The sequence below is a fragment of the Budorcas taxicolor genome, chromosome 11 (assembly GCF_023091745.1).
Source record: "Budorcas taxicolor isolate Tak-1 chromosome 11, Takin1.1, whole genome shotgun sequence".
Classification (NCBI taxonomy): Eukaryota; Metazoa; Chordata; class Mammalia; order Artiodactyla; family Bovidae; genus Budorcas; species Budorcas taxicolor.
In genome coordinates, this window is record NC_068920.1 from 13715766 (window position 1) to 13738458 (window position 22693).

The window sequence follows — 22693 nt, forward strand, 5'->3', positions numbered from 1 at the left end:
TACATCTTTTAGCTGGTTTACTGTCCATCACTGATTAAGCACTATTGCATGAAAACGAAAAATTGGGCAACACTGGTGCAAGCTGTGGCTTTAGCATGCCTTGAAAGTGAAAGTTGCTCAGTCGTGTCTGACTCTTTGTGACCCCAATGCACTGTCAATGGAATTCTCTAGGCCAGAATACTGGAGTGGGTAGCCTTTTGCTTCTCCAGGGGATCTTCCTGACCCAGGGATCGAAGTGGGGTCTCCTGCAATGCAGGCGGATTCTTTACCAACTGAGCTATCAGGGAAGCCCCCAGCATGCCTCACCTTGCTTCTTTTTGTCCCTGGCTTCTCTTCATTTATTAGATGTTTTCTACTTCCCCACAATCATTTTAGTTGGTGATCCTGTGATGGTGAGGTTCTTTGCCAGTTGTAAACACAAACCTTGCTCCCATGAGGGGTTTTTTCACTATAGGAGGGCTTAATAATTTTTCCCTCCAACTTTTTCTGTCTGTGACAACCACAACAGTGTAATGAGAAATTCTCTGATGAATAAAGCTTAGCTTCTGAATCTGTTCTGTCGCTGAATTCTCTGGTTTATCTTTTTTGATAACTGGAACCCTAAGAACGGGCTTCCCAGGTGGTGCTAGGCATGAAGAACCCATCTGACAATGCAGGAAACATGAGATGTGGATTCGATTCCTGGGTGGAGATGATCCCCTGGAGGAGGGCATGACAGCCCACTCCAGTATTCTTGCCTGGAGAACCCCATGGACAAAGGAGCGTGCCGGGCTATGGTCCATACAGTTGCAAAAAGTCAGACACGACTGAAGTGACATAGTGTGCACACACGCTCCCAGAACAAAGTGGTAGCCAGCAGGTATTCCCAGAGAAGAGGAAGTCAAGAAGGACTTCATGATGTAGTAAGGACTCTTAGAGGATTTCACAGGAGTTGTATAATCTGTATTTTCTCTCCTGTCTCACCATGAGCATTGTATATAAAGACAGTACAGGACCATCACACTAGGGTGAGGCTGCTAGACATGGTAAAAAGGAAGCAGAAACACTTGGATCAATCTTGTTACATTTCAGTCAAATAGAGCATCTCTATTGTTTTTTTTCAAATGAATTAATGAAAATTGTTGAGAAACCACCATATGAAAAACACTGGGCTTCTGATCTAAGTGCATGAAACGCATGGTCTCACCTACCATCAACTTTGCCAGGCATGGGGTTGGATCTATAACTATATATTTATTTATTTATGCTTAAGAATAGTCATTCTGTTCTGAGAAGGATAAACCAGTTATTTGGGTATGACATTTTATCTATTGAAGATCTTTAAGAAAGCAATATTTACAGTAGAAACAGCTATGTGTTCTGATCTTCTTTAGCATCTCTTGTGTGTCATTTTAAAAACCAGTGAGGAGCAAAGCTTGAAGTCAAGGGATTTTTGCCTTTGGTCACTGATAAGACTGAATGTTCTTATGAGGATGTCCTTGGGGACCTTTGGCAAAATTCTTGATGAATTTTTTTTCTGGTATTGAACAAATTGGGTAATGTCTCATCTTTTTCTATTATCTGGGAGAATTTGTGTAAGAATAAGTTTATTTCTTTCTTACTGTATGAAAGAACTTTTGGGGAAAGATGTCTCAGCCTGGTTATTTCCATTTAGAAAGTATTTAATTGCAGACTCAATGTATTTGCAGACACAGGACTATTCTGATTCACTATTACATCTTGTGTTAACTTAAAAAAATTTTTTTAAAACTCTTTATCTTCTAGTGGGGTATAGCTGATTAACAATGTTGTGATAGCTTCAGGTGAACAGCAAAGGGACTCACCCACACATGTACATGTATCCATTATCCCCCAAACTCCCCTCCCACCCAGGCTACCACAAAACATTGAACAGAGTTGCATGAGCTATATGTCCTTGTTGGTTTAAAATGTTTTTTTCCAGGATTCGATTTCATCTGAATTTTCATGTTAATTGGCACAAAGATGTTCACAACATCCTAACTTTCAAAATATTTTTAAATGTCTATAGAATTGTTGAAATGTCCTCTTTTTCATTATTGAGATTTGTAATATATGTCTATTTCTTTATAAATCTTGTCATGGAATTTTCTCCTTTTTATTTCTTTTATTTTCTATTGATTTAGTTTTTTTTTTGTGTGTGTGTGTGTGTATGTGGGTGTGTGTACTCTTGGCTGCTTTTCAGTATTAATACCCAGATCATTGATTTCAGCCTTTTCTTTGGCTCCCCAGGTGGTATTAGTGGTAAAGAACCCACCTGTTATGCAGGAAACCCAAGAGATGTGGGTTCGGTCCCTGGATTGGGAAGATCCCCTGGAGGAGGGCATGGCAACCCACTCCAATATTCTTGCCTGGAGAATCCCATGGAGTCCATGGGGTTACAAAGAATCAGACTGAAGCAAATTAGCACACACGCACACACACACATAACTGAATATAATATTTATATCCAGTATTTATTATGCAGTTGGATACTAAAATACACTGAAATACATATTTAATTACATATTTATATATTATATCTGTTTATATATTTTATGTGCTTATATTTTATACAAATACATATCTTTTCAAAGAAAAGGTTGAAGTCAATTATATATAATATATATGAATATTCATATTAAAGAGTATTAAAAGATATAAAAATTTAAAATATATAATATATCAAAACTGTGTTATGCAAGGGGCCCTCTTCTCTTTTTTTTAAAAAATTTATTTTATTTTATTTTTTATTTTTTTATTTTTTATTTATAGTTTTTTATTTTTTTAATTTTAAAATCTTCAATTCTTACATGTGTTCCCAAACATGAACCCCCCTCCCACCTCCCTCCCCATAACATCTCTGTGGGTCATCCCCATGCACCAGCCCCAAGCATGCTGTATCCTGAGTCAGACATAGACTGGCGATTCAATTCTTACATGATAGTATACATGATAGAATGCCATTCTCCCAAATCATCCCACCCTCTCCCTCTCCCTCTGAGTCCAAAAGTCCATTATACACAGCTGTGTCTTTTTTCCTGTCTTGCATACAGGGTCGTCATTGCCATCTTTCTAAATTCCATATATATGTGTTAGTATACTGTATTGGTGTTTTTCTTTCTGGCTTACTTCACTCTGTATAATCGGCTCCAGTTTCATCCATCTCATCAGAACTGATTCAAATGAATTCTTTTTAATGGCTGAGTAATACTCCATTGTGTATATGTACCACAGCTTTCTTATCCATTCATCTGCTGATGGACATCTAGGTTGTTTCCGTGTCCTGGCTATTATAAACAGTGCTGCCATGAACATTGGGGTACATGTGTCTCTTTCAATTCTGGTTTCCTCGGTGTGTATGCCCAGCAGTGGGATTGCTGGGTCATAAGGGAGTTCTATTTGCAGTTTTTTAAGGAATCTCCACACTGTTCTCCATAGTGGCTGTACTAGTTTGCATTCCCACCAACAGTGTAGGAGGGTTCCCTTTTCTCCACACCCTCTCCAGCATTTATTGCTTGCAGATTTTTGGATCGCAGCCATTCTGACTGGTGTGAAGTGGTACCTCATTGTGGTTTTGATTTGCATTTCTCTGATAATGAGTGATGTTGAGCATCTTTTCATGTGTTTGTTAGCCATCTGTATGTCTTCCTTGGAGAAATGTCTATTTAGTTCTTTGGCCCATTTTTTGATTGGGTCGTTTATTTTTCTGGAATTGAGCTGCATAAGTTGCTTGTATATTTTTGAGATTAGTTGTTTGTCAGTTGCTTCTTTTGCTATTATTTTCTCCCATTCAGAAGGCTGTCTTTTCACCTTGCTTATATTTTCCTTTGTTGTGCAGAAGCTTTTAATTTTAATTAGATCCCATTTGTTTATTTTTGCTTTTATTTCCAGAGTTCTGGGAGGTGGATCATAGAGGATCCTGCTGTGATTTATGTCTGAGAGTGTTTTGCCTATGTTCTCCTCTAGGAGTTTTATAGTTTCTGGTCTTACATTTAGATCTTTAATCCATTTTGAGTTTATTTTTGTGTGTGGTGTTAGAAAGTGATCTAGTTTCATTCTTTTACAAGTGGTTGACCAGTTTTCCCAGCACCACTTGTTAAAGAGATTGTCTTTACTCCATTGTATATTCTTGCCTCCTTTGTCAAAGATAAGGTGTCCACATGTGTGTGGATTTACCTCTGGGCTTTCTATTTTGTTCCATTGATCTATATGTCTGTCTTTGTGTCTTTGGCTCCCCAGGTGGTATTAGTGGTAAAGAACCCACCTGTTATGCAGGAAACCCAAGAGATGTGGGTTCGATCCCTGGATTGGGAAGATCCCCTGGAGGAGGGCATGGCAATCCACTCCAATATTCTTGCCTGGAGAATCCCATGGAGTCCATGGGGTTACAAAGAATCAGACTGAAGCAAATTAGTGCACATGCACACACACACATACTGAATATAATATTTATACCCAGTATTTATTATGCAGTTGGATACTAAAATACACTGAAATACATATTTAATTACATATTTATATATTATATCTGTTTATATATTTTATGTGCTTATATTTTATACAAATACATATCTTTTCAAAGAAAAGGTTGAAGTCAATTATATATAATATATATATGAATATTCATATTAAAGAGTATTAAAAGATATAAAAATTTAAAATATATAATATGTGTTAGGCAAGGGGCCCTCTTCTCTTCCTCTGTCAAGGACTGTGTTGCCTTGAGCGAAGCTGAGGTTTTGGTATGGCTCCTAATTCCAGTCTACCCGGTCTCCAAGGGTTAGTCTTCCAGAGACTGGGATGTTTACTAGGGTCCCCAATTCCTTGGTGGGTTCAGGACTACAGTGTTTATTTCATAAGCGTTGAAAACTGCTGAAAACTTCACCCGATTTTCAGAGTGCTGACTTTAAATATATTAATGCATTAAATCTAATTTACCTATGCAAATGAAGTATTTTTCATAGGCTCGTTGACAAAATTTGGGAGCCCCAGAAAAATGATAATGAAACCAATCAGAGTTTCAAAACTTAACTTTGAAAACTAGTCACTAGCCGAAAACGATTAAAGAGTTCTATGTTGATTCAGCCAGTAGTAAAGTCCTATTGCCTTTGTTTGAAGACTATTGATTGAAATTGATTGATGGACTTCAAGGGTGGAAGGAGAAACAGATTATGGAAACTGGATAGATGCACTCAGGAAGCTAGGCTCATTCATTAGGAAGATGTAAATAAAGCTGATGGCTTATACATGCTGCTTAGTTTGATTCAAATATATTCCTAATGTTTTTGTTCTGAGTCTTTCCATTTATACTACACTGGAAAAGCTTACGCTGACGTATTGCCTATATGTATACAAAATAAAGGACGGAGTTAATTGTGCATTCAGTTGTCCGTTTAAGCCAGTTAAATACTATCCCAGGGAGGTGTTCATTCATCAACAAACACCTCATTTGCCATTTCATTTGACATCGTTAAGGCAAAGGTAAGCAACTTAATATAGCTGCCATGGCATTTGGAGTAAAGACGACATATCATTATTGCGCTTTATACACCGGATCAACCAATATCCATGTATTGCGGAGCATCTATCTACTATGTAGAGAACACTGCGCAGACGCTGGGGGTTTAAAGCGGCAATTAAAGCAGGTTGTGTTTACTAGGGACTTGTGCACGCCCAGTCCTCAGATCAAAACCCCAGCTCAGCTCTTCTAGCTGGTGAAGTTTCTGTGGCAGATGAGTGATGCAACATAGTTTATGTTCAAATATTTACCAATAATTGATAGACGAATGAAGCTTAACTGATGCCATGTTCCCTTCTAAGCATATCCCAAATATTGACTAACAGCAACCCTAGGGGATCAGTTGAGTATGAGTTCTATTCAAAGGGAGGAAACTGATGAATTGAGAAGTTCAGTAGCTTCTCCAGGGTTTCCATGATGGCAAAATGGTAAAGAATGGGCCTGCAATGCAGGAGACAAAGGTTCAGTTCCTGGGTTAGGAAGAGCCCCTGAAGAGGGAAATGGCAACTCACTGCAGTATTCTTGCCTGGGAAATCCCATAGCCAGAGGGGCCTGGCAGGCTACAATCAGTGGGGGTCACAAAGAGTCAGACATTACTTAGCGATTATACAACAGTAGCTTCTCCAAGGCACACAGGTAGAAAGCCACAAAACAGAATTTGAACTGCGAGGGCCTCCAGCCTCCCCATGCTCTAACTCACCATGCGACGACCAGGGAGAACCACTTAACCAAGAGTTAGGGGAGAATGAGCAGTCAATGAGTGGGGAAAAGGAAGGAGAACAAACTTACAAGAAGGGTTTTCTAACCAGCTAGTTTAATAAACTAGTCAAAACTTGGGAAGCAAAGGGGCAACTGATTTAACTAACTCATGAGAAAATTTCGAAAAAGAGACAATTTCAAGATATTTTAAGTCGTTACCTGATTTAGTAAATGAGAAACTCTCATAGTTTTCTTGCCAGCAACTGGTAAGAATGAAGTTTGAAGAACTTAACTGATCACTGTCTGGTTTCCTTCTCCCATAATTTTTAAAAAAATTTATTTATTTTAATTAGAGGCTAATTACTTTACAATATTGTATTGGATTTGCCATACATCAACATGAATCTGCCACGAGTGTACACGTGTTCCCCATCCTGAACCCCCCTCCCTCCTCCCTCCCTGTACCATCCCTCTGGGTCATTCCAGTGCACCAGCCCCAAGCATCCTATATCCTGCATCAAACCTGGACTGGTGATTCGTTTCTTATATGATATTATACATATTTCAATGCCATTCTCCCAAATCATCCCACCCTCTCCCTCTCCCCCAGAGTCCAAAAGTCTGTTCTGTATATCTGTGTCTCTGTTGTTGTCTTGCATACAGGGTTATTGTTACCATCTTTCTAAATTCCATATATATGCGTTAGTATACTGTATTGGTGTTTTTCTTTCTGGCTTACTTCACTCTGTGTAATAGGCTCCAGTTTCATCCACTTCATTTATAAAAATTTTGGGTGACTCTAGGGGATTTTCTCTGGTGGCTCAGTGGTAAAGAATCTGCCTGCCAATGCAGGAGACACAGGAACTGCAGGTTCAATCCCTGGGTCAGGAAGTTCCCCTGGAGAAGGAAATGGCAACCCGCTCCAGTATTCTTGCCTGGAAAATTTCATGGAAAGAGGAGCCTGTTGGACTACAGTTCATGGAGTTGCAAAAGAGTCGGACATGACTTAGTAACTAAAAAACAACAAACAAGGGCTTTCCTGGTAGCTCAGCTGTTAAAGAATCCACCTGCAATGCAGGAGACCCCAGTTCCGTTCCTGGGTAGGGAAGATCCCCTGGAGAAGGGAATGGCTACCCACTCAAGTGTTCTGGCCTGGAGAATTCTTGGATGACTCTATTTCAATTCAAAATTTGCACACACAATGCTTTTTGTTTTTATTTCTTTAAAAATTCTAGAACTGCCTTATGACCCAGCAATCCCACTGCTGGGAGTACACACCAAGGAAACCAGAATTGAAAGAGACACATGTACCCCAATGTTCATCGCAGCACTGTTTATAATAGCCAGGACACGGAAACAACCTAGATGTCCATCAGCAGATGAATGGATAAGAAAGCTTGGTACATATACACAATGGAATATTACTCAGCCATTAAAAAGAATACATTTGAATCAGTTCTAATGAGATGGATGAAACTGGAGCCTATTATACACAGCAAAGTAAGCCAGAAAGAAAAACACCAATACAGTATACTAACACATATACATGGAATTTAGAAAGATGGTAATGATGACCCTGTACGCGAGACAGCAAAAGAGACACAGATGTATAGAATGGACTTTTGGACTCTGAGGGAGAGGGAGAGGGTGGGATGATTTGGGAGAATGGCATTGAAACATGTATACTATCATGTAAGAAATGAATCGCCAGTCTATGTCCGATGCAGGATACAGGATGCTTGGGGCTGGTGCATAGGAATGATCCAGAGAGATGATATGGGGTGGGAGGTGGGAGGGGCGTTCATGTTTGGGAACTTGTGTACACCCGTGGCAGATTCATGTCAATGTATGGCAAAACCAATGCAGTATTGTAAAGTAAAATAAAGTAAAAATAAAAATTAAAAAAAAAGAACATAAAAATTCTATTGCTCAAAGTAGAAACGTACAAAAATCCAATGAGAATTTTAAGAGAAGTGACTTTTATTCATACCTTTAATTTCCTGGAGCTGAACTTGAAGCCTCTATTCAGTACTTTTCAGAGACTTCTCAGCAACAGTCATTTATCTGTGTCTAGCCCAGCTCTCTTACTGGTGAATCACCTCCTGATAAACTTGACTTCCTTAACTAAAGGCTGAAACACATGAGATATAGGCCCTGGAAATCCACAACAGCAAATAAGCCATAATTGCTTGTTTCTGTAGCTTGCAGAAACTGAACCAGATCTAGACAGGCCCTTGCTTTCCTGGTAATAACCATTCTTGCTGGCCACTTTTCTCCTATCTCCCTTCTTTGGGGTTGTATAAAATGCCTTTCAAGACAGAAATTAGTTTTCAGATTGTTTTCTGCCAAATCCAGTGAATGTAACACATCTTGACTGATGCCTGCCAAGTACAAACGGGAAGAGCAGCACGTGACTCCGAAAGATTTTCAAAAGGGGATTTTGCAATTAGCATGTGGTCCTCTTTTCTTCCAGCAGGTAGTAAAAAGAGAAACATCTAACAGTGGGGTTTGTATCTCACCAAATATCAAGCAGACCAAAATTACTTGTTAGAACCTCAGCTTCCCTTGAAGTCTGGGAGAGAGCTTGTAAGTTTCCTCCTGGGCATGGGAGAGTGGGAGCACGTTTTCCCAGGGAGGAGTGGGGGCCCGGGTGAGCGCGGCTTTGCCCAGGGCTCATCGTGGGGCAGGCAGACGGCCAGCCATCGAGGCAGGCACAGGGGAAGTGCAGAGTGCCGCAGAAGCAAGCAGCGAAGAGACAGGCACAGATCTGGAAGCTGCATGTGGAACTCGTCCTTGTAATTCTAAACCCTGTTTATTTGATTCTTAAAATCCTCTGCTGAAAACGTGGTGAGTCATTGCCTCTGATCAAGGCTTGTCTGTTGGTATTCTGTGAAGCTGCTCGAATCATGGAGGAGCAAAGGAATAAGTGCCATTTTGGTTTTAATTAAATTTTGAAAAAGATTCAACCATATCCTGCCTCTTCCTTCCATCAGGGATCCCGCAATTATTAAATTAGGCCGGTGGTGTCTACTTTCAGAATCATGAATTTTTACCAGCAGATAACTTCTCTTTTCTATTGTTGGATATTTTCTTGGTGCATTTTACGGCTATCATCTTTGGCAGAGCTAATCTGGTTTTCTTCAGCCACAGTTCTGCTCGTTAATCCATTTATGGATTTTTGCATAGTTTCTCCTTGGATGGTGAGTGAGTGTATTACCTCTGAGGTTTTTTTTTCAAGTCACTTAGTGGAGCTTGTGCCTCTTTTTATTTTTCTATCCAAAATATGTGCTTGAATCCTTCCTGTCTGCTAGCTTTTTGAAAATTTATTTAATGTCTTGGCTGGGATGACATTTGAAGAAGATAGTCATGCAATGAACACATTTATAGAAAGTTCTGTGTATTCAAGCTGAGTTACTTATCTTTTTAAAAAAGTGATTTTTCTTTCTGGACTTGAAATTTATATACACATTAAATATCTTTTTCTACATCAAATACCCTTCTAAACACAGAGAGGCACACACATATGTATACATACAAACTGAAAAATATGATACCATTTTTTAATTCTACCAAACGTTTAAAGAATTAGAACTAATTCTTTTCAAACACTTCCAAAAGAACAGAAAAGGTGAAATCACTTCTTAACTCATTCATTGAGGCCATGATACTAAAGTCAGACAAAGAAATCAGGAGAAAACTAGAGACCCACATTCTTTATCAATAGAAATGCAAAAATCCTCAACAAAATACTAGCAAGCCGATTTCAACAGCATATTAAAAGGATTATACCACAGGATAGAGTAGGATTTATCCCAGGAATACATGGGTGGTTCAACACACAGACATCTATCAAAGTAATACACTGTAGATAGAATTAAGGAAAAAAAAATCCTGTGATTATCTCAATGGAGGCAGAGAAGCATCTGACAAAATCCAACACTCTTTTATGATAAAGACACTTAAATGAGGAACAGAAGGGAACTTCCTAAACATGTTACGTGAATCTTAGCTCAATTTAAAAGGATTATTACAGGGTGCCATTCTCAGGTAGTTCAGAGTCTTGTTGAGAAGGAGATGGCACAAACATATGTCAAAAATCCAGTAGAGGCATTTCTTACTTCCCCTGGAAGCATGGAAACATAATATGGCTGTGGAAGCTGAAATTGTGCAGAGATCTCTTGCCTTTTTTTTTTTAATATATACAGCTTCATTGGAATTGTTGTTCAGTCACTCAACTGTGTCTGACTCTTTGAGAGCCTGTGGACTGAAGCCTGCCAGGCTTCCCTGTTCTTCACTGTCTCCTGGAGTTTGCTCAGATTCATGTCCATTGAGTCAGTGATGCTATCTAACCATCTGTCCTCGGTTACCCTCTCCTCCTGTCCTCAATCTTTCCAGTGAGGGAAGACCCCATCAGGGTCTTTTTCAATGAGTCAGCTCTTCACATCAGGTGGCCAAAGTATTGAAGCTTCAGCTTCAGCATCAATCCTTCCAATGAATATTCAGAGGTCTCGTTTTTTTTTTTCCTCTCTCTAATTTTTCAGCTTTCAGCTCAGCTCAGCTCAGTTGCTCAATCATGTCCGACTCTTTGTGACCCCATGAATCATAGCATGCCAGGCCTCCCTGTCCATCACCAACTCCTGGAGTTCACTCGAACTCATGTCCATCGAGTCGGTGATGCCATCCAGCCATCTCATCCTGTGTTGTCCCCTTTTCCTCCTGCCCCCAATCCTTCCCAGAATAAGAGTCTTTTCCAATGAATTGACTCTTCACATGAGGTGGCCAAAATATTGGAGTTTCAGTTTCAGTATCAGTCCTTCCAATGAACACCTAGGACTGATCTCCTTTAGGATGGACTAGTTGGACCTCCTTGCAGTCCAAGGGACTCTCAAAAGTCTTCTCCAACACCACAGTTCAAAGGCATCAGTTCTTCGGTGCTGGAGTATAATTGACAAATAGAAATTATATGTATGTATGGTGTACATCTTGATGATTCGATATGTATGTAACAGTAGAATGATCACAATCAGTGTAGTTAACATATCCATTAGCTTACACTGTTACCTTTTGGAGAGGTGAGAACACGTGAGACCTACTCTCCTAGCAAAATGTTGTATATACAATACAGTATTGATGACTGTAGCCACCACGCTCGGCTTCAGAACTTACCTTGCATAATCTGAACTTTGTATGCTCTGACCAGTATCTGACCTCATTTCCCTTTTCCTCCAGCCCTGGCAACCATTCCCTTTGGATAAAGACCCAGAAGTGGGATCACTGGATCATATGTGATAGTTCTGCTTTTAATTTTTTGAGGAACCTCTGCATGGCTTTCCATGATGGCTGTGACAATTTACAGCTCCAACAGGTGTGTACAAGGGTTCCCTTTTTCTGACATCCTTGCTAATAATTACTTTCTTTTCTCTTTTTGATCATGGACATTCTAACATGGATGAGGTGATTTTTCTTTGTGGTTTTGACTTGCATTTCCCTTATGATTAATGAAATTGAGCACCTCGGAAAAAGTGAATACTGTTGCATAGCATTAAAACATGTTAAAACATTAAGAACTCTTGTGCTGTATAGGGGAATAAATTAGAAAGGGTAACAGTGCAGTGTAATTGAAAACATTAAAAGTATTGTGAATTCGTGTTCTATTTCTTTACAAAACAAATATCAAGATGGGTTTAGGTAATGCTTGCTTGTTCTCTTGGCATACTGCTATGGAGTAAGGACCCATCTATTCTATGCCCTGGCAAATTTTCCCATTGTTTTATAAGTTTGGATCAGCTTCTTGTATTTTATCCTTTGCGTTTTCAAAGTTATAAGCCATCAGTGCAGTCTTTTTTATTTTCACTCTTTTCATCACAATTCTTTTCTTTATTCATCCCAATAAGTTCATTTTCGCTAAGTTCCTCTGGCTGTATGTGTCTAGAATCCCTTGAAAAACAGTGTCAGTTTCCCCATGATCAGCTATTTTATCTTTTTAAAATTTATTTCCTTTTATATTTTTAATTGGGGGATAATTGCTTTACAATGTTGTGTTAGTTGCTGCTGTACAACTACATGAATCGGCTGTGTGTGTGTGCTTCGTCTCTTAGTTGCGTCCCACTCTTTGAGAACCTGTGGACTGTAGCCTGCCAGACTCCTTTGTTCCTGGGGCTTTTCTAGGCAAGAATACTGGAGTGGGTTGCCATGCCCTTTTCCAGGGGTTTGCCACTGGTCATGATGCGTATCTGTTATTTACATACTGATCCATGAACTAGAGTGAGCAGCAAAAACTTTACTCTGTGCAGCTATTCACAGTTAACAGGTCATGGTAGCTAGAATTAGAACTGTGTTGTTGGGGAAATTGGTGCTATTTAACTAAACCATGATCACTGTAATTGGTGCATATTGGAGACATACCAAGTGGGGGCTACACATACTGAAGTTGTGCGGTATTGAGCAACATTGCAATAGCATTCTAGAGATTGGATTCGTGATGAGTTGGATTTGCTTAAGGATGAAGGTGTTCCTTTAAGCTAACACTTGTGAACATAAGCTACGAAGGAGGGAAGAAACACAGTGTAAGTAGTCCAATGAGCAGCTTTACTTGATAACGGCAAAGAAAGTACAGTCTTATCAATGGCTAGGCGGGAAGAGGACTGACCGTGACAGCTCTTGAGATACGGGCAGAGTGGTAAACTGGAAAGAAAATCTACTTAAAGGAAAAATCATGATTTATACATGGGGGGAAACCTGAGTTTTTTCTACTCTTTGCTACACATTCTATTTTTAATCTTTGGTAAGTCATGGGCAGCCACTTCCTTATTTGCAAAATGAGGGTAATTGTATTTAGTGCAAATGGCTGAGTGTAAAGATTCTTGAAAGTGGGGAAAAGATTTATGACTGTGCCCATTCTTCAAATGTGGCTTCGATCCCTGGGTCAGGAAGATCCCCCGGAGGAGGGTATGGCAACCCACTTCAGTATTCTTGCCTAGAGAATCCCATGGACAGAGGAGCCTGGTGGGCTACAATCCATTAGGTTGTAAAGGGTGGGATACAAGTGAAGTGACTTAGCATGTTTGGACACCATTCTTCAAACATTTACTGAGTGACTGCTTTGAGACAGGAACTGGACTACATATTTCTGTTCAAAAGGTGATAAGACATTGCCTCGTGTGTAACCATTAGGAGATGGGAGGAGGGAATAGTTAAACGAACCAAAAATTACCCAACAATCTGGTAGCTACTGGAAAGGAGGTCATAGTGAATAGTTGAACAGGGAGCAATCATTATAAAATATCACATCATTTTAGGAAGAATTCTATGGCAATTCTTGACAGGATGAAAGAGGATGAATGTCTAATGCTGGTGAAGAGATTAATAGCTCCTGTTTTTTAATCTCAGGTCTCGGATAAAACCACTGGAGTGAGGCGCTGAAGTGGATTGGAGGAAACGTTTGGAGAAAGTCAAGATTCTGAAAGACCAGAATGTTTCATGCATCATCTACATATAAAGTCCCCAAGAGTGATGGCAGGATTCACCCTCATTTAGAAAGATAGCCCCCATGGAAATAGGTCCTTCGTAATGCAGGGGATTGACTTCACTATTTGATGAGTTATTATACCCTGGAAGATAGCTTGCAAAGAGGCATCAAGTGTTCATTACCTGCAGCATGTTGTATCTGTGTTTCTTAAACTTTAATATGCATAAAAAAGTCACCTGGAATCTTGTTAAAAAGCAGATGCTGACCCAGCCATTCTGGAGGGGGACCTGGGTGTCTGCATTTTAAAAAGTCTTTGGTTGACTGCACTTGAGTAACAGTGTGGCATTCATCAGTGATGGTTTCAACCTGAGTAACTTATTCTTGAATTTCATGTCTGTGGTCATAGTTTGACAAGTAGAGGAAAAGCACTTTGTCTCTTTTTCTACAAAGTAATTATCATAATTTTGTGAGTCACAAAGTAAACAACAAGTGAAAGTCACTCAATTGTGTCCAACTCTTTGCAACCCCATGGACTATACAGTCCATGGAGTTCTCCAGGCCCGAATAGTGGAGTGGGGAGCCGATCTCTTCTCCAGGGGGTCTTCCCAACCCAGGGATCAAACGGGGGGTCTCCTAAATTGGCAGGGAGAGTCTTTACCGCTGCACCACCTGGGAAGCCCCATTTATAGCATATACATGGTCGATAGTTATTATTAGTAGTTACGTTTTCAGTTGTGAATGGTCTATTTGTACTCTTGACTTATACACATTTGTTTTAAAAAAATGTTAATACTAACTCATGCTGCTGCTGCTGCTAAGTCACTACAGTCGTGTCCGACTCTGTGCGGCCCCATAGACGGCAGCCCACCAGGCTCCCCCGTCCCTGGGATTCTCCAGGCAAGAACACTGGAGTGGGTTGCCATTTCCTTCTCCAGTGCATGAAAGTGAAAAGTGAAAGTGAATTCGCTCAGTCGTGTCTGACTCTTCAAGACCCCATGGACTGCAGCCTGCCAGGCTCCTCCGTCCATGGGATTTTCCAGGCAAGAGTACTGGAGTGGGGTGCCATTGCCTTCTCCAATACTAACTCTTAATTGGGGGTAAAGGATGGAAGCAATTGTTTAGATTTGTACTGTCCAATTTTGTAACCACTCGTCATAAGGGGCAATTGAATTTAATTAATTAAATTTAAATAAAATGAAAGTTACGTTCTTTAGACATTTTAACCATGTATCAAGTGGCAGTAGCCCCATGTGCCTCGTAGGTACTGTGTTAGCCAACGCAGATTTAGAGAACATTTTCTTTACCACAGACTGTTTTATGGACAATGCTGATCCAGATAATGCCTGTTAATGAGATTGCAGTGTCTTTTGAACCATGAACTATCCAATCATTTAAATTCCCACTTCACTTTACTAATATAGTTTTGGCATTTATTGCTCTGTTACTTGAGATTTTCCGACATATTTCTTTACTTTCTTAAAGTAACTCTGGTAATGACATAACAAAGTCAGTCATCCATAAGAGGTCTCAGGAATAGGAATTTTTGTTATGTTTTGGAAAGTAGAATCAAGGGAAACCAAAGTGCTGGAAGTGTTTTGCAATTTTTATAGGGATAGTAATGGAAAGAATATAACAAACCAGATAATATTTCATTCATTATTTTTCCAGTAATAAGTCAGACATAAGAATCTTCAGTTCAGTTCAGTCACTCAGTTATGTCCGACTCTTTGCAACCCCATGAACTGCAGCATGCCAGGCCTCCCTGTCCATCACCAACTCCCGGAGCTTGCTCAAACTCATGTCCATTCAGTTGGTGATGCCATCCAACCATCTCATCCTCTGTCATCCCCCTCTCCTCCCACCTTCAATCTTTCCCAGTAGCAGGGTCTTTTCCAATGAGTCAGTTCTTCACAAGTGGCCAAGGTATTGGAGCTTCAGCTTCAGCATCAGTCCTTCCAATGAATTTTCAAGACTGATTTCCTTTAGGATCGACTGGTTTGATCTCCTTGCAGTCCAAGGGACTCTCAAGAGTCTTCTCCAACACCACAGTTCAAAAGCATCAAGTCTTCAGTGCTCAGTCTTCTTTACGGTCCAGCTCTTGCATCCGTACATGACCACTGGAAACAACCATAGCTTTGACTCGACAGACCTTTGTTGGCAAAGTAATGTCTCTGCTTTTTAATATGCTATCTAGGTTGGTCATAACTTTTCTTCCAAGGAGCAAGTGTCTTTTAATTTCATGGCTGCAGTCACCATCGGCAGTGATTTTGGAGCCCCCCCAAAATAAAGTCTCTCACTGTTTCCATTGTTTCCCCATCTCTTTGCCAAGAAATGATGAGACTGGATGCCATGATCTTTAGTTTTTTGAATGTTGAGTTTTAAGCCAGCTTTTTCACTCTCCTCTTTCACTTTCATCAAGAGGCTCTTCAGTTCCTCTTCACTTAATTTTCTCTACACTAAGAATCTTAGTTTGTTGAAATATTTAGAATTATTTTGTTCTTTTGTTACTCATGTATCATTTCTAATTATGAAATAGTGGTTCTGACGTATAGTTAACACTGGGCAGCAAAAAAACTGATGGCTGGACACTAACAGGCTACTAATGTGTGATTCTCTTCTGTTTGTAGTAACTTTACTTGCTGAGCCACATGAGATAACAGGCAAAATAGTAGCACATAATAAATGAAATAAAGTTTAAAAATGATGAAAATAAGCGAAAATAGAATACATAAAATTTTTTATCTTCTAAAAGTGTTAGTTCTTACTAGAATTCTTGGTGTTGAAGAATGGATCATTTACCACTCAGAACACTTACATACATCTGAAATGAAATCTTGATCTCTAAAAGTAATTTCATGAATCATATGACTTCCATATTATTAGAAGCATAATAATAAGAAAAAATAGAATACCAGTAGCAAAACTGATATGCTATAGGCTTTCAAAGGAAGAAGTTAACCAAGTCATTTGAGGGGGAAAAAAAAGTGATATATGGACAGTTTACATTGGAAATGGACCTTAAAAGATGGGAACGGTTTCTTAAGAAATTTAAGAGTGTTCTTATAAACTTATGAATTTTCGTATATTTGATGTGTTGCATTCCATTTCAGATATTATCCTTTCTGGCCCTCTAGAGCCCCATCTTTGACTTGTAGGGATCCTTCCCATTGCTTCCATATCTTAGAATATGACTTGGTCTTTCAAGTCTTCCTTGCTTTCCTAGAAGTGTCCAGACTTATCTTAAATATGTGGAGACCATAATGGGCACCACTGAAACAAGAATCTGAGATAGTGGAGGAAAGTTTTGGAGGGTAGATGAAAAGACATGAGCAAAGGCATTTATACTTGCTGAGGGAGGTGTTGAGGTCAGAAAATGCCTCTGTAGGTCTACCCAAAGGGGTGGAAAGTGGATAGATAGAAGATAGCATGGCTGTGGGGAACTGGTTCTAAAAGCTATAGGCAGTGATGGATTGCCTTATCATTATCCTCTAACATTTTTAAACAGATGGATAACTTGACTGCAATTGAATTTTAAGAAGGCAGATTTAAAGATGGTTTGTTAGATGAGAAGAAACTGCAAAGAAATTAATTACAGGGCTATTACAATAAATGTGATGAAAGCTGACGAAAATTGCAATAGAATTGTGCAATATTGTACAGATGTCAGGGATGCTCCAGAACTAAAATCCATGATACTCAACTACTGATTGAGTGCAGGAGCTTAGCAAAAATAGTAGTCAAAAATATTAATGAAGTTTGGAGCCTGGGAATACAGACTTTCAACAGGTGTATTATGTCTAAAACTAAGGAGGGATTCCTAGGTACCTCAGTGGTAAAGAATCCGCCTGCCAATGCAGGAGACACAAGGGATGAGGGTTCTATCCCTGGGTTGAGAAGATCCCCTGGGTAGCAAGTGGCAACCCACTCCAGTATTCTTGCCTGGGAAGTCCCATGGACAGAGGAGCCTGGTGGGCTATAGTCCATGGGGTCGCAAAGAGCTGGACATGACAACATGAGTGCACACACACACAAGGAGGGAAAGAGAGATTTGGCAGTCTTTGATATCAAGATTGCGATAAATCCTTAGGCAGGGATATAAATTTAAGAGATTGTGCACAGAGAGAAAAAGATGGGTTATTAGAAGATCTTGCATAGTCCTTATCATTTCAGGGAAAAGAAGACTCTAAGGATTTGTTGAAGAGGACTAAGAAAAAGCCTGCATAGAGTTAGGGCAAACGAAGATTGGTTGCATGCAGACTAAGGAACGAGGCGTTCTCAAGGATGAGACAGTTCTCAACTGAAAGGTTAAGTAGAAGAGGAGTTGGGAAAAGGAATTTATTTTGCAATTGTGTACTCAGGTGGCTCAGTGGTAAAGAATCTGCCTGCTAATGCAGGATACACAGGTTTGATTCCTGGGTGGGGAAGATCCCCTGGGGCAGGAAATGGCAACCCACCTGGAAAATCTAATGGACAAGGAGCCTGGTGGGCTACAGTCACAAAGAGATGGAAATGACTCAAGCGGCTGAGCACACACACACACGCACACACTTATGGACCAATGAAGGGTACACAGTATAAGTGGAATACCTCAAATATGGGGATGAATAGGATTGGATATTCCTTGGGTTAAGAGTTCAGAGATTGACGTCTGGAAATCCTTGTAGCCAAGCAGGACCTCCCAGATGCATCTGAGAGAGTTTGTTTTAGGAGAGCCAGGAACTAGGCATGAACAACAGCCAAAGGCTAGATTCAAGATGTCAACAGGTGGTCAAGAGCTACAGAAAAGGCGAACTTGGGCAAGAGTCCTACAGCAGGGAGTGGATGATCTAATAAGTATCTGAAAGTGTTAGTTGCTCAGTTAAGTCCGACTCTTTGCGACCCCATCAACTGTGGGAGCAAAGGCTCCCTCCAGGCTCCTCTGTCCATGGAATTCTCCAGGCAAGAATACCATTGCAATTTCCTCTTCCAGGGGAACTTCCCGACCCAGGGATTGAAGCCAGTCTCCCACACTGTGGGCAGACTCTTCACCATCTGAGCCGCTGGCTGAGACATTTCGTGGCCAGGTGATATGACCGGAAATTCTTTAGTTGTCTTCAAGTGCCACTTCTCAATAGGAGCTTGTGGCTGTTTAGCACAGTTCTGGAAGTGGTGGAGAGGAAGTCTGCAATAGAGAAGATGAGGAGACAAGCTGAAATTAGCAGAGCTGAGTACTTTTGAAGAAGTTTTTAGTGAAGGGGAGGGAGAGTAGCTTCAGGATGAAGTAGGATCAAGAAGAAACTTTTCATGAGGTTATAGGAGAGTTGAACATATTTATAGGCAGCGGGAAAAGATTCTGGAAAACGAGGGGAGTATAAAGATGAAAGCAAGAGGAAATAAATTTGGAAAGAGACAGATTTTTTTTTTTTTAAGGAAGAGAGCAAACAGAAAGACAGAGTCCAAACCAATTTAATTTTCCAAGTGTCAGGCACTATTTTCTCATTTGGTGTCTAAGAGTCCATGGTATTTGTCATGCCATAGGATCTGATTTATGAATAGATGCAGTTTATTTTAGTAGAATTGACTGACAACTAGTTCAGATTCCAGGGGAAATACAGCAAGATTTTAATTTGTAAAGATATCACCAATTGCTCCTTATTTTTGGGAGAAGCACTTTGGACTGATTTTGCAGTGGGGGATTTGCACGGGGTGACCATGCTTCCTTATTCAGTCTCCCTCTAGATCATGGCAATGATTTTTTAAAATAGTTGCTAGAAACTTTGGCGGGCTTCCTAGGTGGGGCGGAGGTAAAGAATCTGCCTGCCAATGCAGGAGACAAGAGATGCAGGTCCTTTCCTGGGTGGGGAAGAGCCCATGGAGTAGGAAATGGTAGCCTGCTCCAGTATTTTTGCCTGGACTATTTCATGGACAGAGGAGCCTGGCAGGCTACAGTCAAGGGGGTTGCAAAGAGTGAGACATGACTGAGCGACTGAGCACAGAAACTTTGGTATGCTCTTTGGCCATGGTGGCTCAGAGGTTAAAGCGTCTGCCTCCAATGCAGGAGACCTGGGTTCAATCCCTGGGTTGGGAAGATCCTCTGGAGAAGGAAATGGCAACCCACTCCAGTATTCTTGCCTGGAGAATCCCATGGACGGAGGAGCCTGGTGGGCTACAGTCCACGGGTTCACAAAGAGTCAGACATGACTGAGCGACTTCACTTTCACTTTCTTTCATACTTATTCAAGATAATATAAACAGTCAGCTTAGTAGTGTGATGTCTTACCACTAGTCTGCTTTTCACTGGGAAGAGGGAAGGTGTATTTTCAGGATCATACTTTAATGATCTTAATACCTATAATATCAACCAGGATCTTTATTCTCGTATGACAATTCCCTATTTAACTCATTAATTAAATGTTATACTCATTTCTATGAATCATATATTCCACAGAGAACTTCACAGACTATCCTTCTTGACACCAGATTTTGACTTAACCATCTGAGAAATGACTGTCTTCAATTAGGTTGAAATATTTACTGATCCAGTTAGAAGGCAGAGTTCATTTGGCAAGAATGCAAATGCAGGAAAATATTTTCATGAACAGGAATTATTATTTTTTCTTCAATTTGACTTCCCATATACCAGATGTTTCTATTCTGAGCGTGTGAGAAGAAAAACTCTTCTTTTTTAATTTGTTTTTCTACCAGTACAATTATATGTATTCCAGGAGAATCCTGGTATCTGAAATTACTCAATGGAAAGACAGCAGTTGTATACATTTTCTCCAGCAGGTATAAAATATCCATTGAGGAAGGTGAGGACCTCAGAACCTTTTGAACTAGATGGTAATCTGTAGGAACTCACGAAGGCTTTAAAAATCCAGGCTGGAATGGAGCAGTCTTATTTCCCCACTCACTTTGTTCATTTCTCCTCAGTCGTCTTCAGCTGAAGCTGCCAGTGGGGTTAATTTCTTGACTGTTCTGTGAGATGTTAGGCTCTAGTATGCATACTTGTGTATATATGAACAACTGTTTTTTAATAACCTGCCAAGAAGCTATAATCTTCCATTGTGGTCCCCCTGGGATTCAATTAGAATGGTTTTCCACAGCCTGACATGTTTATGGGGCATAGGTAAAGAGACAGTTCATAAAACTGTCAATTTTCTGAGAAATTAAAGAAAAATTGGGCTGCTTAGTGCTTTGGCAATTCTGTGCTGCTGATACTAGCATGGAAAGCAATGGAATCAAAGGAAACATAACGAGATCCTGATGCATTAGGTATGGGCAGGTTAAAAAGAAGGTACAAGAGCATTTGTCTATTTGAACGCATCTTTATGCAAGTTGGAGAAAGGAAAACCTAACCTGGGAAGCCTGGCTTTGGGGACAAGGATGTGAATACTGAACCACAACTTATTTGCATCTGGAAGATTTATCATTTTGCTTAATAGGCAAGATCAAGAAATAAATTCTAGGCAAGGAGGGCAGGTGTCAAGTCTCCGTAGGGGAATGGTAACGTGATGAGCAGTGCTTTCCTTGGGGGATTCTTCATTTAAACTATCTTTTGCTTCTTTAGCGAAAAGGTATTAGTCTAACATGGATTCTGTATTGAGAATCAAGTCTGTTGAAACAAATGAAGCACATATCTCTTGGCCAGGTCTCTTTATTTGTCTTTAATAAAGGTGTTCATTCTCTTTTCCAGGCTGTAACTGTGGCAGGTTTCATGACCATGCCTCTGACTTAGCTCAGGCCAGTACCTGACCTGCAGTAGGAAACAAACCCACGTGACTGTACCACAGGATCTCAAGTGTTCTAAGTTAATGGTAGATGTAGACATGATAACAAAAAATCAGATTATAATACTAATTATTAAATGTTTAACAGACTTGTAAACTGGATCTTCTAGTGGAGTAACTAATGGATTCTGCCTGAGATGGTAAGGAAATTTTTTGCAAAAGGGATATTATTTGAACAACATAAAAATGTTTTTGAAAGGAGACCAAGGAATTTTATGGGTTACCAAGGGAACAAGTCAGACAGGACTGAGCGACTGAACAAGAGAACATGGCTATCCTGCTTTTGAAAGAGTGTGTGTGTTTGTGTGGGAGTGTACCTCTGTATGTGTGTACGTGTGTGTGTGTACTTGTAGATGTGTTCAGATGAGGTTGAGGAAGTGGTAAAATGAAGAAGTGCCAGAAGTTGAAGATAGATTGAGTTCCAAGGGTTCCCATTTACACTTACACTTTGGTCTACTAGAATGAAGAACCACTGAAGGATTTTAATCAATAAAGTTAGAAGAAAAGATTTGTATAGCTTCACTACTGGTTCAGCAGGTATTTCCATATGATGATAATAGTTTGGTTCTGAGCCACTCAAATTATACATTGATGCCATTGATTCTTTAGACAAAGTAAACTCAAAATGCTATTAGTTTCAAATATGAAAAATGTACAAATAGTGCTAGCAGAAGATTTTAAACCAGTGTTTAATTAATCCTCCAGTTACTTCCAATCACAGAATTCCACTGAGTGGCTGAGAAAGGAAATTTTGGGGGATAAAACTTATCGAATAATACATCCTACAGCAGAATATAGTCTTGATTGAAAAAAATTAGAAATTTATATGGAATCAAGGAGGCAAAAGATCGATAAAGTTCATAGCATAGAACTTTCTAGCAACAACAATTTTGCTTGATTTCACAAATCAGGAGGCCTGCCAACATTGAAATTACCCTTAGTGTTAAATGTCTTATAATTATCGTATGTAAAACCATAATTAATGAAATGTTATACGTACAACTTTGAAATGCTGTAATAATCTAGCGTGCTGCAGCTTCTTCCATCTAAGGTTCTAAAGATGATTCATAATCATTAATTAATTAAAGTTCTTAACACCATCCCAAGGATAAGCTAAATGAGTTATTACGAACTCAATGCTCAGTTAAAAGTAATTTTAGTCTTCATTTGAAGCTATGGGAAAATAAGTGTTGGAGAGATGGAAAATAAAATGTGTTTAGTTGGAATTGATCAGAGTAT